The sequence below is a fragment of the Oncorhynchus keta genome, chromosome 18 (genome assembly GCF_023373465.1).
Source record: "Oncorhynchus keta strain PuntledgeMale-10-30-2019 chromosome 18, Oket_V2, whole genome shotgun sequence".
NCBI lineage: Eukaryota > Metazoa > Chordata > Actinopteri > Salmoniformes > Salmonidae > Oncorhynchus > Oncorhynchus keta.
The window spans coordinates 25,241,344-25,258,551 of NC_068438.1; the positions used below are offsets into that span (position 1 = coordinate 25,241,344).

The 17,208-nt window shown below is 43.0% G+C and overlaps 1 protein-coding gene across 5 annotated transcripts in view; it reads right to left on the bottom strand.

Annotated features, from left to right (window-relative positions):
• Window positions 1–7,541, bottom strand: part of LOC118396872 (protein Aster-B-like) — a 125,863-nt gene extending 118,322 nt beyond the window's left edge. For all 5 annotated transcript variants that reach the window (XM_052467752.1, XM_052467751.1, XM_052467750.1 and 2 more), the window contains exon 1: window positions 7,200–7,541. The gene's annotated coding sequence lies outside the window, so the exon portion shown is untranslated. The remainder of the gene's footprint in view (window positions 1–7,199) is intronic.
• Window positions 7,542–17,208: the final 9,667 nt, after the last annotated feature.

Below are 17,208 nucleotides of genomic sequence, written 5' to 3' on the forward strand. Positions count from 1 at the left end.
CGACCATATGAACGCTAGCCTCCTTCCATGCCTCATTTCTCACCATCAAACGTTTCATAGTATTGTTCTGTCCTCTCCCCATTCTATTGTTAGACCATCGCCATGTCAACAGCACAAAGTAACAAAGCGTGTGCAGATTACAGAGTCACGTTAACGATCATTAAGTCCGTCATGCTAAAGCAAGCACGTGATGTAAGGAATTGGTGAGAACAGAACAGCAGCTCTAAGTACTGCAATCAGTTGAGACATTCACACGGGTCACAGAACCATTCAGAGAGATCAAAGAGATCACATAGCCATTCAGAGAGATATCAAAGAGATCACATAGCCATTCAGAGAGATATCAAAGAGATCACATTGATCTCTCTCTGAATGACTAAGAGATCACATAGCCATTCAGAGAGATATCAAAGAGATCACATAGTCATTCAGAGAGATCAAAGAGATCACATAGTCATTCAGAGAGAGATCAAAGAGATCACATAGCCATTCAGAGAGATATCAAAGAGATCACATAGTCATTCAGAGAGATATCAAAGAGATCACAGTCATTCAGAGAGAGATCAAAGAGATCACATAGTCAGAGATCAAAGAGATCACATAGTCATTCAGAGAGAGATCAAAGAGATCACATAGTCAGAGATCAAAGAGATCACATAGTCATTCAGAGAGAGATCAAAGAGGTTACATAGCTGAACATTTCATTGTCATGCCTGCTCTCAGAGAATTAAATAAACTCTTGTAGTGCAAAGCATGGTAAATACTCAGAAAATATATACTTTGAAGTACTTTGACTGTACCAGCTTTATGTATCACAGACAGGGCTATCATGAATTTTCTTTTAACATATTTTCTAGTAGTATAAGCCTACAGTATAATAGAGCTATGGTTGCATCTCATCTCTGAAGAGTGGTCCGCTCTCCACTCAGCATGGCAGAAAGTCGGTGTGTGAGTGAAACAGCTGGTGCTGTGGAGGATAGAGCTGTCTGCAGGCTCCAGAGCTCTGTTGTGATTTATACCTTTGTCAAATATATATATATATATTTCCCCTCAGGCTATTCCCTAGTTTCTACTGCATGTCCAAGGCCTCCCTCTTCAAGGAGAATCTTACATTGATCCACAGTGACCATACTGCCAGATTAACTACTGATACAGAATGCCAGTGGACTCAAGTCATCAAACAAAGCTACGATGTGAAAAGGAGACAGATACAGTACGCTACATGAACAACAAACAAAACAACCAAACCGTTTTGGATATAGGTACTGCCACACAAAATAGTCATACATTACAAGTTCTTTTTCCTCAGGGTGAAATGTTACTGACGTGGAGACGAGATTGGAGAACAACAGTGTTTGAACAGAAAACTGACAAGTGTTAATTGTCAGACCCATTTAGATGTTTAATATGTAATGCAAGAGCATTGAGTTATGCTCCAAGGCACAGGTAAGTGATATGATACAGAAATATCATGAGTTATGTTAAGCTGGGACCAGAACATAAACCCTGCTCGCTCATGTAACCACATTTACCCCATCTTACCTTTCCCCTTCCTGCACTAAATCTACAGTAGGCCTCATGGGTGTCAAAGTATGCTACAGGCCCCACTGTACGCTACAGGCCTAACAGTATGCTACAGGCATCGGAGGCCTCACTGTATGCAATTGATCTCACTCTATGCTACAGACGCCACAGGCCTCACTCTACGCCACAGGCCTCACTCTACGCCACAGGCCTCACTCTACGCCACAGGCCTCACAGTACTCTACATACCTCACTGTATGCTATAAGCCTCATAGTACGCCACAGACCTCAACTCTATGCTACAGACCTCACTGTACGCTAAAGATATCACTGTACGCTAGACCTCACTGTACGCTATATGCCTCAGCACGCCACAGACCTCAGTCTGTACACTACAAGCCTCACTGTACGCTACAGGCCTCACTGTACGCTACAGGCCTCACTGTACGCTACAAGCCTCACTGTACGCTACAAGCCTCACTGTACGCTACAGGCCTCACTGTACGCTACAGGCCTCACTGTACGCTACAGGCCTCACTGTACGCTACAGGCCTCACTGTACGCTACAGGCCTCACTGTACGCTACAGGCTTCACTGTACGCTACAAGCCTCACTGTACGCTACAAGCCTCACTGTTTGCTACAAGTCTCATAGTACGCCACAGGCCTCACTGTACGCCACAGGCCTCATGGAACGCTACAGGCCTCACAGTACGCTACAGACCTCACAGTACACTACAGTTCGCTACAGGCCTCACTGTACGCTACAGGCCTCACTGTACGCTACAGGCCTCACTGTACGCTACAGGGCTCACTGTACGCTACAGGGCTCACTGTACGCTACAGGGCTCACTGTACGCTACAGGGCTCACAGGTCTCACAATACACTACAGACCTCAATCTACGCCACAGGCCTCACTATACGCCACAGGCCTCACAGTATGCTAAAGACCTCACAGTACTCTACATACCTCACTGTATGCTATAAGCCTCATAGTACGCCACAGACCTAACTGTACGCTAAAGACATCACTCTACATACCTCACTTTACGCTAGACCTCACTTTACTCTAAGCCTCATAGCACGCCACAGACCTCACTGTACCCCACGAGCCTCATGGTACCCCACGGGCCTCACAAATCAAAGTTTTTTTGGTCACATACACCTATTTAGCAGATGTTATTGTGGCTGACCAGTGATTACATAGGGCAGCAGCCACTAAGGTGCAGGGTTGAGTAACCGGGTGGAAGCCGGCTAGTGATGGCTATTTAACAGTCTGTTGGCCTTGAGATAGAAGTTGTTTTTCAGACTCTTGGTCCCAGCTTTGATGCTACTGTTCTGGATGATAACGTGGTGAACAGTCTGTGGTTAGGGTGATCAATATCCTTTTTGGCTTTCCCGTGACATCGAGTGTTGTGGGTGTCCTGTGGTTGTGGGCGGTGCAGTTGCCGTACCAGCCGGTGAAACAGCCGGACAGGATAATCTCAATTGTGCACCTGTAAAAGTTTGTGAGAGTTTTAGGGGCCAAGCTAAATTTATTCAGCCTCGAGGTTGAAGAGGCGCTGTTGCGCCTTCTTCACCGCACTGTCTGTGTGGGTCGACCATTTCAGATTTTTAGTGATGTGTACGCCAAGGAACTTTTTTTTAAAAACGTTCCACCTTCTCCACTGTGGCCCTGTCGATGTGGATAGGGACTTTCTCCCTCTGCTTTCCTGAAGTCCACAACCAGCTTCCTCGTTTTGTTGACGTTGAGGGAGAGATTATTTTCCTGGCACCACTCTGCCAGGGCCCTCACCTCCTCCCTGTAGGCTGTCTCATCATTGTTGGTAATCAGGCCTACTACTGTTGTGTCATCGCCAAACTTGATGATTGAGTTATAGGTGTGCGTGGCCATGGAGTCATGGGTGGACAGGGAGTACAGGAGGGGGCTGAGCACTCACCCTTGTGGGGCCCCTGTGTTGAGGATCAGCGAAGTGGTGGTGTTCTTTCCTACCTCCACCACCTGGGGGCTGCCCGTCAGGAAGTCCAGGACCAGGTTGCACAGGGTGGGGTTCAGACCCAGGGCCCCAAGCTTAATGATGAGATTGGGTGGTACTATGGTAATAAAGGTTGAGCTATACTCAATGAACCGCATTCTTACATAGGTATGTATCCCTTTTCTCCAGATGGGATAGGGCAGTGTGCAGTCAAATGGCGATTGCATCGTCTGTGGATCTATTGGGGCGGTATGTAAATTGAAGTAGGTCTAGGGTGTCAGGTAAGGTATAGGTCATATAATCCTTAACTAGCCTCTCAAAGCATATATTGATGACACAAGTGATTGCCATGGGGCAATATCAATTTAGTTCAGTTACCTTTGTTTTCTTGGGTACAGGAACGATGGTGGACATCTTGAAGCAAATGGGGACAGCAGACTGTGTTAGGGAGAGATTCAACATGTCCGTAAACACTCCAGCCAGCTGGTCTGTGCATGCTCTGAGGATGCGGCTAGGGATTCCGTCTGGGCCGCCAGCCTTGCGAGGGTTAACATGCTTAAAATGTCTTACTCGCGATGGCCACTGATCCGTGATTGTCTGTAGGCCCTGCCACATGCGTCTCGTGTCTGAGCCGTTGAATTGCGACTCCACTGTACTAACGTTTTGCCTGTTTGATTTCCTTACGCAGGGAATAACTACACTATTTGTATTCAACCATATTCCCAGTCACCTTGCCAGGCCTCACAAGACGCTACAGGCTTCACTGGAATCTGATCACTCATTAACCCACTGCAGTGGAGGGGAATAAAGGAACATATTGTGTACCAAACCACTGCATTCATGATCATTCATCCTATACAGAAGCTATACAACTGCTTCTGTGTTGCTTACTGTATGTGCCTGTGACAACAATGTCAGATGGTACATGAAGCTGGAGATGGACCACAGATGGAAATTATTTACAGTGCCTTTGGGAAAAGTATTCAGAACCTTGACTTTTTTCCACATTGTTACGTTACAGCCCTATTTTTCAATGGATTACATTTAAAAAAATCCTCAGCGATCTACACACAATACCCATAATGACAAAACAAAAATATATACTTTTTTTAATGTTTGCAAATGTATTACAAATAAAAAACACTCGAAATTGAACTCAGGTGCATCCTGTATCCATTGATCATCCTTGAGATATTTCTACAACTTGATTGGAGTCCACCTGTGGTAAATTCAATTGATTGGAAATTATTTGGAAAGGCAGTGCAAACACCAAGCCATGAGGTCGAAGGAATTTTCCGTAGAGCTTCGACACAGTTGTGTTGAGTCACAGATCTGGGGAAGGCTACCAAAACATTTCTGCAATCAGGGGAGAAGGGCCGTCGTCAGGGAGGTCACTGACAAAGCTCTAGAGTTCCTCTGTCGAGATGAGAGAACCTTCAAGAAGGACAACCATCTCTGCAGCACTCCACCAATCCGGCCTTTACGGTAGTGGCCAGACAGAAGGCACATGACAGTAAAAGGCACATGACAGCCTGCTTGGAGTTTGCCTAAAGGCACCTAAAGACTCTCAGACCATGAGAAACAAGATTCTCTGGTCTGATGAAACCAAGATTTAATTATTTGGCCTGAATGCCAAGTGTCACGCCTGGAGAAAACCTGGCACCATCCCTAAGGTGAAGCATGGTGGTGGCAGCATCATGCTGTGGGGGTGTTTTTCAGTGGCAGGGATACTAGTCAGAATCGAGGCAAAGATGAATAGAGAAAAATACAGAGAGATCCTTGATGAAAACCTTTTCCAGAGCGCTCAGGACCTCAGACTGGGCAAAGGTTCACTTTCCAACAGGACAACAACCCTAAGCACACAGCCAAGACAACACAGGAGTGACTTAGAGACAAGTCTCTGAATGTCCTTGAGTGGCCCAGCCAGACCCCGGGTTTGAACCCGATCGAACATAGCTGTGCAGCAATGCTCCCCATCCAATCTGACAGAGCTTGAGATCTGCAGAGAAGAATGGGAGAAACTCTCCTAATACAGGTGTGCCATGCTTGTAGTGTCATACCCAAAAAGACTCTAGGCTGTAATTGCTGCTAAAGGTGGTTCAACAATGTAATCAGAAAAGGGTCTGATATCGGTTTTTATAAATTAGAAAGAATTTCTAAAAAGCTGTTGACAGCACTAATCATCCTACATGGTAATACTGTTCTAGATATCACAATTTGTCCAATTTGTAAGTCGCTCTGGATAAGAGCGTCTGCTAAATGACTTAAATGTAAATGTTAAATGATATCCTTAACATGCTGTCAAAACCACCCAGGATGTCCAGCTACAAACAGTCAGACCAATTACTGAATCTTCTTGAGAAATTACATTTTGGCTCATGTCATCCTGAACAAACAATGCCTTTTAGGGCCAGTCTGATTCAGTTATTTACATAGAAGTGATGCCATTTGTGCCACCACAGTCTCTTGGACAGACAGTTCCCACGCTACTTCCCCACCAGCCACTTCATCAGAGCATCTGCAACTCTCTAATACAGATGTAGGATCTTAATTTGAGTCAGTTTGCTACAGCTGAAAAATAATCCTGCAGCAACAGGATTATGTAGATTCTAATTAAATCAACATTTTTGCCTCCAAACCACCTGGCACTGCAGTAAGGGAGAAGGTTTGTCAACTTATTTAAGCTGTGAAGAAAACATTGTAGTTTCGATATGACAGAAAGAGAAAGGGCCCTGACTGCTGCTTCCTGTGAGCTAGAGAAGCACTTTCCCAGGCCTGACAAAGTCATGTCACACACTACAGAAGAAGAGAAGCTGTCTGCGGCTGAGAGAGACTGGCTGTGAGAAGCATTCAAAGTGGTGTTATTCAGATGTGTCTAGGAAGAGAGACACCGTAGGCTATATTCATGCTGCATGCATCCCGAGAGTTTCAGTCAGAATAAAATGGAGATGGCACATATTCTAGGTAGAGATATAGCCTAGAGTACAGAGAAAACAACACACTTAAGAGACAGTTACATCATACTGTACTAAGGAGGTTTAGTTAGGCTACAAAGGTTTTATGGGGTAAATGCATGCAAAGGAGTGTTTAGAAACTTGCATAATTGAGGCACAGGGTGCTATAGAGTAGGACTGGGGCCCCCTATTGGTATTTTGCCAGTTGTTGCGCTGCACACATGCTGCCCTGCATAACAGCTGGTTGGGGGTCATGTTACAAAGCCAATTGAGAGAGGAGCTGTGTGCAGAATGTCAGCATAATGTCCAACTGACCAAAGGGTATCACTGTGTAATCCATCGCTCATCAAGCCTCCCAATATTAATTACTGTCCATAATAGAAAGTCTGATTAATTCATTATAGAGATTTAAGAAGTGTTCAAGAGGATCTTGTGATGGAGTCTTAGTTATGGCCTTTGAAAACGTTTTCAATGCAGTGATAACTTTTTGTTTGAACACTGCCAGGCATGCCAATCAATATGATTATTTTATAAGGAAATTGTGCGACTCAAGTCATAGCAGAAGCAGATGCTTCACAACCACCAATTAAGTGAAACATCTTTAATATGAAACAGTCGATGGGCTGCGTAATATTCCCTGAACTATTACCCACATCGCTGTTCACTCAAACTAACTAATTAAAGTCGGCTGTAATGAATGTCAACAAGTGAACAAGGAAAGTAAAGGTAAATAAGAACGTCCTACCTTTGCAGAGGTCCAGCACTATCAGTCGCCAGTGTGACGCGTTTATTTCTCAATTATAAAATGACATATTAAATTGCCTCCATCCTTAGATTTCATTACGTATTTAAATATCTGAAATCCATTAAGACTCAATTTATAAACTCGGTACGATTTAATTGATTTAGCCTATCAGTTGGTTGAAGTGGACTGTGTGGCTATATAAAGCCTATTCCAAAATCGTTGTCTTTCAAAATGCTTTACCTTCCAGATGTTCTTCAAAATGTTTAAAACTTTCGTCAACATCAGCAAGTTTGAGTACGCTATTCATTGAACGTGAAACTGACGCGTAGTTCAATACGCACGAAGAAGTTCAGTGAGCACAAGGAGATTGATTCGTTGAACACAGGAACTATCAGTGCATCTTGTAGGCGGAGCCAAGTCCCGTTATTCTGGATCCGAGCAATCATTCCCTGCCTCTCAGAGACAGAGAGAGCAGACCACTGCCCAGTGACCTATCAGTTGCAAGCACATGCTGCTGACCAAAACAGTAAACTGACCTCCCTAATTTTAACCTCTTAGTTATCAAGATGAAATACACAGTTCCCACAAACTCAGAAACATCCAAGCTATGTGAGGTAGGTATTCCTACACATGCCTATACATGATTTAATTTCCTAATGCTATTCAGGTTGATAACATTTCCGCAATAAATTATCATCTTCATGTCTCCCATTTAATTTACAAAAGGGTATATGAGTCCAGGCAGGCAGATACCTCAATGTTCAATGTGACTAGTAGCGGTTCAAGCTTGTATGGCTCCCTGGGCAAACAAAGACAAATAGAAACAAATGTGTCAATTTTGTATTTGAGCATCAACACATTACCCATCCCCCAACACTGTCAACCAAGAGTCATGACTAAACCAATTCACCTTGGTGGTGTACAGACTGGTTTTATATTATTCTTAATGATTTCGCACAAACCAGAAAAAAGGCCACAACATGTCTGTGAAACTATATATTCACAGTATTATGAATGAATTGTGGTATATTTGGTAGCATTTCGTAGTGTGACTGATTTTACTAATTGCATTAGTACTGAACAAAGTTAGAGGTGCGCTATTTGATAGATTCCCCCGCTCCCCCTACCTCAGGCTTCTGATGGGAGACTTGAGGTCAACCTATCCCCGCCCCACTCCCCATCTCGTACTTCTGAGTGGGAGACCTTTCCAGGCAGTAGCCTGCCTAGCTCACAAACTAGAATCAGGGTGCCCACTCCGACAAGGTTAATTGACCCAGAGTCCCACATGGTGACATGCAAATGAGCGATAGAAAACAGATTGTGCAAACGTCACCATTCCAATTCTATTTTGTGCGTGTGCCCCGTGCCGCCCCCGGAAAATGCAGCCCTGGGTGGCTGCCCATGTTGCCTACACCTAAATCCATCACAGAATGTGACTCAACCACCCCATAAAAACCAACAGCTGTACATGACACCAAATTGTTAGCCAACTGTTGCACAAAATGTTACTACAGCATCCTCTCTCTCAGACAGTTTTAGCAACAGTTAAACCACCACCACACAGTGGGGTCAGAGTCAGTGACTGTCTCTTGGTTGTGGCACACAGCCCAGCAGACATCCACACAGAGCTCTCTACCCGGAACTTGGCACCATGAGAGAAACAGCTGCCAGATGGTCACATTCTACAAGGAAACAGAAATGTGCCTTTTTTTTATTGTATTCAAACCCACAGGTCCATGTGGCATTTCTAACTGTTGTGGGCATAATTCATTGTTAGTTTTAGTTAGGATTTCCCTGAAATGAAATGCTGTATGTGCTTAATGCCCAATTTTCATCTTAAGAATCAGCACAAATGCAACAGTAGAACAATAACAATTGTGTTTTGAGACAAGTGTTACATGAACACGCACAATGTAAGAGCTAATCCTTATAATTGCAGTGTAATCCAGTGCAGCCTCTAGATGTTTGGGGGCAGGATATGGTCAAGGAAAGTTCTTCACATTTTGCCATGGGACTGACAAAATGTTGCAGTTTTAAAGCAAATTTCCTTCAATTTTACACATTCTGCCATGACTTTGGCCATGATATCAATGGGGACCCTGGAGGTCAGGGCCCCTGAGCACATGTCCTGCGTAACCGGTTGGTAATTTGGTGATGATTAGGCTGACTACAAGGTTAAGATAGCTGGCTAAACTACCTACCTCGCAATGTTAGCTGACATGGGCTAATCGAGTGACATAAGTTGAAAACTGCTGATGCACTACCAAATGTCGAAATTGCACTTTGTGAATGATACTTTTCTAACTCTCAACAGTCATTTGAGCCCCCGACTGAGTTAATGTTTTATTTTTTCGCCCTCTAGTGGCCACGGGGCTCTACGCGCAAAGCGCAGCACATAGCCTGCTTATAGGAAGAAGTGGCACTAGTGTAATCTTATGTCTTGGTATTCAATGGTGTTTGGGCTAAACATTAGTGGTGTCTGGCAAACAACCACTGATGTAAATGACACATTTTTTGTCTCATTTACATCACATTTTAAATCTGTCTTGCACTGATATTGAGTTCAGAGGGAAACATGGCTCATATAGTGACAGGGCAATCTCTATGATGGGTAGTTAGGTCATAGACCCTGATGCTAATCCTGACCTTTCTGCCTATTCCAGAACAAAGGCTTAAAAGGACATAGGCAACAGAGTGGACTTCTGTCTATCTGATAGTGTGTGTGGCGTGTTTGTGTGTATCACCACCTCCTCCTTACAAGATCGCTAGCTCCAAAATGTGACCTGTGTGTGGGTAGGTCACATGCAAGCCTTCTATCTGGCAATGGCCACTCTGCCACTATCGATAACTGTGCTAAACAATGTTTCTACTGAAGAGGCGGAGCGTTTCCATCTCTCCCATGGTTGTAATCAGTTTTCCCTATTAAACCTGAGAGCAGCCAGGAGCCACTGTAATTTTCTGAGCGGGAGAGACATGTGCCCCAGGTCCAGAATAGCATCTTAGCCAATTAGGTGGTGACCGATAAGAGATGTGTTCTCTTTGGCTCCTTGTCTGAAGTTAGTGAACCACTAACAGGCTCCTCATACTCTGAGTCTGATAGAGCAAGAGATGTGTGTTGGATGTGAGCAACAGTTTTTGTCATGGAACGGATCATTGCCATAGGATTGGGTCAATGGATGCATCATATGACCTGTCATATACCAGCGCCCCAGGGCTTAGGATGTCTAACATCATGCGATGTGTCATCAAGATTCTCTCTGCGCCTTCAGTCCAAGTAACAGTGGCTGATTGATATAACTTGTCAATCTCTCATCTTCTCCCCTCTCCAAAGCATAACCTTCATCCCATAGGCCTTGCATGACTGAATCATTCTTCAATTCCTTGTTTTGGGGATGCCGCTTTTCCAGTCATGTCTGACAAGCTTACTGACACGTAAAAGGTCAAGGGTAATGGATTTGAAGGGAGCTATGCAGAGAATATCCTGGCTTGTCTGTGCCAGTCAACTGATGGATCTGTACTACTGCAAGGATTCAACTCTTTTTTTCAATATCCGCCTAAACTGACATACCCAAATCTAACTGCCTGTAGCTTAGGACCTGAAGCAAGGATATGCATACTATTGATATCCTTTGAAAGGAAACACTTTGAAGTGTGTGGAAATGTGAAATGTAGGAGAATAATGTAATGTAGGAGAATATAACACTTTAGATCTGGTAAAAGAAAATACAAACAAAAATGCGTTTTCTATTTTTTGTTGTTGTTGCATCATCTTTTTAATGCAAGAGAAAGTACAGACAATGATGTTGGATTCTAGGTGTAATTTAGATGTTGTCCATAAGATGGCAGCAGTGTGTGTGCAAAGTTTCAGACTGATCCAGAGAAGAATTACATCACTACACAATATTATGTATCAAGTCTGCCATGAGTATGTCCTAATGTGTCCCGAATTAGTCCGAATTGGACTATTTATTTAGTTAGTAAATAAGCCAATTTGTATATCGCTGATTCATGATTTTAACTAGGGTTTGTGCAGATAAAGGGTTTGCGACGTTCAGCAATGAGAACTGATGAGGCAAGTAATAATTATTAATGAAAGAATAAATGATAAGATATAAAAATATCTGAAGAGTTATATTCGGGAAATTATAACTCTGTAACGCTAAACAATTTCCCATGGTACCCCGACTTCCTAGTTAATTAATGTTTACATGATTAGTTTAATCACGTAATAATTCAACCTAGAGGATTGATTTGATAATATACAGTCTTCACATTTAATGATAGTCCAGACACGACAATTGTAATTAGATAACAGTTCAGAAAGGTGGAGTCTTGACTGTAATTAGATAACTTAAATCTGCCTTCCCTAAATCTAAAATAAATGTTTGAGAGGTTATTGTATGTGACATAAACACTAGCTCCTCCCATTGATCTACCATAAAACTTTAATTAAACACTTAGTCTAATATAGCTGCCTGACCCTTTTAAATACCTGGGCATCGGCGGTTCTAACTGCTCTCTGTGGTGCTAAGGTGCAAATGATAGGCAGCCTAGTCTTCGCAAGTCTGATATGCAATGGATTTGTTATTATTATGTTTTTATAGGTCATACTGGTCTCAATAAACAGTGTGGTGGTCTTTTCAACACAGCAAAAGCTGTGTGCATTAAGGAAATAGATGCCTGGGTCAAATAGAAGCCTGTCTCTAATAAAAGTAGGTTGTGTTCAGTGATTGAAGCAAATGAATGCCTGGGCTATTAATTGACGTTTTACGTTTTCATCTTTTTGGTTGGCAGAAAAATCGGAACATTTTAACTTGAGACAGGTGGCTCATGCCTCTCTAAGGATTGTATCACTGTGTATGTGTGTAGAAATTGGTTGATAATATCAAAGTGGGCTTATCCAAATTTGACTAACTGGTATTGATTGGTGGAGGGGTAATCTGTATGAAACTGCATTTCTAACATGAAAAGACAGAACTTGGCCACTAGGGCCTCTGGAATAGATTCAAAAGGACTCCTTTCCAAACTTCTGCTTGGAAGGCACTCCACTCCAATGGAGCAATATCACTTGGCTTGAAATGATGTTCCAAAGGTTTTCTATAATTTCTCTCAGTAGTTTTGAAAGCAGTGCTCATGATCCAAAACGGTTCCCAAAAACTGTGCACAATTGTGTACATTTTGGGGTGGAATTCATATGATATGTTACGAATGTGTAAGTGCTTAAGATCGCAGACAGTATCTTTAAAGACTAAGGTGACAAAAAAAGTCATACAGTTTCTTAAATGGCATGTGCCAGACCAGATCATACTAGGCTTTTCTCCCATTTTGTAGTAGATGTGTCCTATAATGTGGCGAGTCACTGCTCTAATACATGGTTGGAGAGGAGCGTGGGAGGCGGCTAGAGGGTGCAATCTCTGTGAGTAAAACATACGGCGCAGCCACTTAAGGCTAACATACTTCAACATACTGTAGCGTTGCGGACGGCTCCATTGACAATTCATGACTTCCGTCAGAACACAAAGAGTTTGATGCATCTGGTGGACATGAGGCGTTAAACTTTTTTCATGTCTGTGTGAAACTGACAGTGGCAGTGATGGTCTATAGACATTCCACCGGATTATAAATTAAATGTTGTTTTGACCAGTGACACTTGTCACATTCTATTCTGACATGTCGTCAGACCAAGTATAAACTGGCCTGAAGTCTTGTAGTCCCTAAGACCCTGCCTGGAGGATAAAACAAGCTATAATGATAATGGGTAGATTACATTATGTGTTTCTACCCCTGAAATGTTTCTTTACACAGGTGCCAAAAAGGACAACTCAGTGTTAGAATCCAATAAACCGTGCAGCAAACACGGCAATATCCTCATACTGGTCTGATGTGGTTCCTTTATGGACATCCAATGCTTTATGAGTGATGCTGAGTCTGTGTTGACCTGTAAAACCTGGCTGCAACTCAACCATCTGTCAGGGGCCTGGTATTGACAGTATGCAAGCACACTACTGTCTTGTATGGCATCTAAGTGAAAAAACATCATCTTAACTGTGAGTGATTCTATAAACTGACTTGGTAGAGTCCATTATTAAAGTAGAACTCCATTGCATGGTTCAGTATTACTAGTCTCCATGGTCTGCTGAAAGAAGTACATATACTCTCTATTGAGTGGATAAAAGCACCCTTAAATGAGTGGTATGTTTAGGCTGTCTGGAGAAGAAAGAGCAGAGTCAAATGAATAATGCAGTGTGATTGGTTGGTGTACCTGGAACTACAACACCTGGAATATTTCTGGCCAAAATGGATCTAAACCCTCTGTTACTTTGTCCAGCCATTCCATTCATTCCAGGTACACCAACACCACTGCTTTTATCCATGAGGTGAACATTTTAATTTTATTAGTCTGAACCATGGTTGTCATATTGTTAATGAAACTGTTGACTGATTATGTCAAAATACAGTCAACCTGACACAAAATAATATTTACTGGTAGAATAAACTAGTGTTTTTCTAGTAATGTGAGCTGGATAAAGCATCCATTCATCATGATGTCACATCATTTCTCCATTTTGTCCCACACATTTCATATACAGTATATCACCATAGAAAATGCAGTAGGCACACTCATGACACCTCTCCTCTGCTTATCAGTGAGACAGTAGGCAATACTTCCATTAAGCAGCACATTTAGATAACTCCAGTCAACTTGTTTGGCAGTCCTATCAATGCCTAAAATACACTGCCTTGAAAATGCAGCATTGCACTTGCCTGCACCAACCTGTGGCACTGATCCAAGTCTAGATAGAGAATAGTGACACCAAGCTATCATAAGCGGAAGTGAAAAGCACATTTTCTCAAAGCAGACAATGTTATATATGTTTGAGCATTGAGATAAATGTGTTTTCAGCATATTGTTTTTACTCTCTGTATCAGACTGCGGTACTGTATCAAACTGTCAAAGTTATCCAGTTGTTTACTCAGAGTATGCACCAGCAGAGACCACACGATACAAACCCCTTCAGAGTACAAAATGTTTCAGATTACTTGACTATGCCTCACCAGCATATACAATGGAATTCCCAATTGTACTGCCAATGCAGCAGCAGTATATTTTCAGCAGCCGTTGTTAATGCCAATGGTGAGCCAACAGTAAGCTTTAATGGTAACACTTCCCATTCACCTTGAAGCGCTGTCATGGTCCATAAAAGGTGAACAGATGGGGACAGCCTGCTCCATTGTGCCCTCATCATACTCCGAAACTCAATTAATTGACAGTACAAAGACATTAACAGCTCAGACTAGGAGCCAGGAGGACAAGTGTGGTCCCCATCCATCCCCCTTCATAAATCTGCCAGAATGTGGGCACAGAGGACACTGGCCACCAGCCAACCCACCATCCTGCCAGGTGGAGGTAAACACACTTAATGGTGCTGGCTGGAGAGGATGACAAACTGGTACTCTTTTGCTCTTTTCAAATGGTGGCTAATTTCACAAAATGAAAGCTGCAGCAGAAATACAGTGTATGCAAATATATTACTGTATGATGCAAGCTATACTAGGTAACACTTGATTGTTTTTAGGTTTGTATGTGGGCAAATTAAATCAATTCCACAGCAAATAACGCATTTTTACCCATTCCCACAACAAATCCACATGAGGGCTATGTTGTATATAAGATGCTAGATCAAAGTTGTTCCCTGTTCCATTTTTACCCACATTTGACTGACATCCATCTATCTATAGACCCAGGTGTCTGTGTGTGTGCCACGACTTCCACCGAAGGCGGCTCCTCTCCCTGTTCGGGCGGCCCTCGGTGGTCGTCGTCGCCGGTCTACTTGCTGCCACCGATCCCTTTTCTTTTTCGTTTGGTCTTGTCTGTCTTGTGTTCACCTGTGTCTAGTTTAGGTTAATCAGTGGGGTATTTATCTCATCCTACCCGCTAGGTTTTGTGCGGGATTGTTTGTGTATCTGTCGTTGGTTTGGGTTCCGTTTAGTTTGTTCTGTTACAACAGGTGTTTTCACAGGACTGTTTTCCCGCACGTTAGTTTAGTCAGAGGAGTGTTTTCCTCCGTGTTCGACTGGACTGCGTTCCTGGTTTTTAGTGGCTGCTGTTGTGGTCCTGTGCCTGTTCTGTTGATGGACTTGTAATAAAAACACCCTTCTTGGAATTCTTACTCTCCTGCGCCTGACTCCACACCCACCTCTCCTAGGGAGAATCTGACAGTGTGGTACATTGGACAATATGAATTTGTTTATTGACGTGTCATGCCCCATTAACATCAGAGTTAATTTCACATGTCAAAGCCTGAACTATTTAAAGAGACTGCATCACTACTGGAACCATTACCTCAGGCATACTTTGTTTAACAATCTACAATATGTGAATATGGTTCATGACAAAAAAAGCAATCATCTCTTTCGCTTTACAATGGCCTTGGAAGTATTCCAAGTGGAAATACTTGGATGTGCCTAGGTGATTTTCTACACTTTCACAGATAAAGATTATCTGCTATGGAGCAGGAATATGACTAATAACCGTGTATGATCTTAATTAGTCTAAACAATTAGCACTTTAAATAGGGTGCTTCAACAAAGCATGACATTCAAAACAACTCTTCCCCATTGATTCCTCCATGGGGTAATTTAGTGGCTCCTTTTCGAGTTTAGAGCTTCATTCTTGTCTATTCTTTATCCTGCAGGCTCTCTCCATTGAATGAATAATTAATATACAGAAAAATGCATTTCTATGGGAAATCATCGAATTATCGTTCATTCTGTATTAACCAGACAAATAGGAAATCAAATCAAATACCAACATCCTGTGAGACATAAGCAGTGAGGATAGGACCCTGAATATGATAGAGAAGTATTGACATGAGTGAAGAACAAACATAATGAGACGATACTGTACAGTAGTTAATTAAGAAGAGGTACTCCAGCAGTTTTTCATTCTGATTTTTTACAGATCTTTGTTCAACAACAATTCAGAGTTAACAACAACTTCAACTCTTGGTACAGTTAAGGGGTGTATTTTAGTCTGTGCTGTAAACAGGTTCAATGGGTTCAGTAAACAGTTATCCTGAAGCTGTATTAATGAGCAGTTGGGACTAGCTCTATGGCTGACAGTGTCGTCGAGCTAGCTATGGCTGACCGTATCTAATAGCTCAACCTGTCTCAGAGCATTTTGTATTATTCTGTACTTAAATCCGAGACACTCAACTTAGCATGATTTGTTATGTTTCGTCTGGTATGTATTCAATTGTGGATGTCCATCACCCATTACGTATGGTATTGTAATGATTGTCTTCGGGTGAAAGAGAGGACCAAGATGCAGCGTGATGATAATCCATATTTAATGGGAATACTTAAACACCGAACAAAAACAAACTGAAAAAAGGAACAAAGACGAAACAGTCCCGTAACGTGAACACTAAACACTGGAACAGGAACAATCACCCACAAAATACCCACAGAATATGGCTGCCTAAATATAGTTCCCAATCAAAGACAACGATGGACAGCTGCCTCTAATTGAGAACCAATCTAGGAAACCATAGACAAAAACACCCCCATAAACATACAAAACCCCTAGACAAGCCAAAAACACATACATCACCCATGTCACACCCTGACCTAACCAAAATAACAAAGAAAACAAAGAATACTAAGGTCAGGGTGTGACAGTACCCCCAAAGGTGTGGACTCCCGGCCGCACACCTAACACTATATGGGATGGTCTGGGTGGGCATAAATCCGAGGTGGCGGTTCTGGCTCGGGACGTAGACCCCGCTCCACCCTTACTTAATGTCTCTGGAGCGGGACCCCTCAACGCCGACCACGGACTAGAGGACGCCACTGGACTGGCGGATCCGGCCTGGAGGGAGACTCTGGCGGGTCCGGCCTGGAGGGAGACTCTGGCGGGTCCGGCCTGGAGGGAGACTCTGGCGGGTCCGGCCTGGAGGGAGACTCTGGCGGGTCCGGCCTGGAGGGAGACTCTGGCGGATCCGGCCTG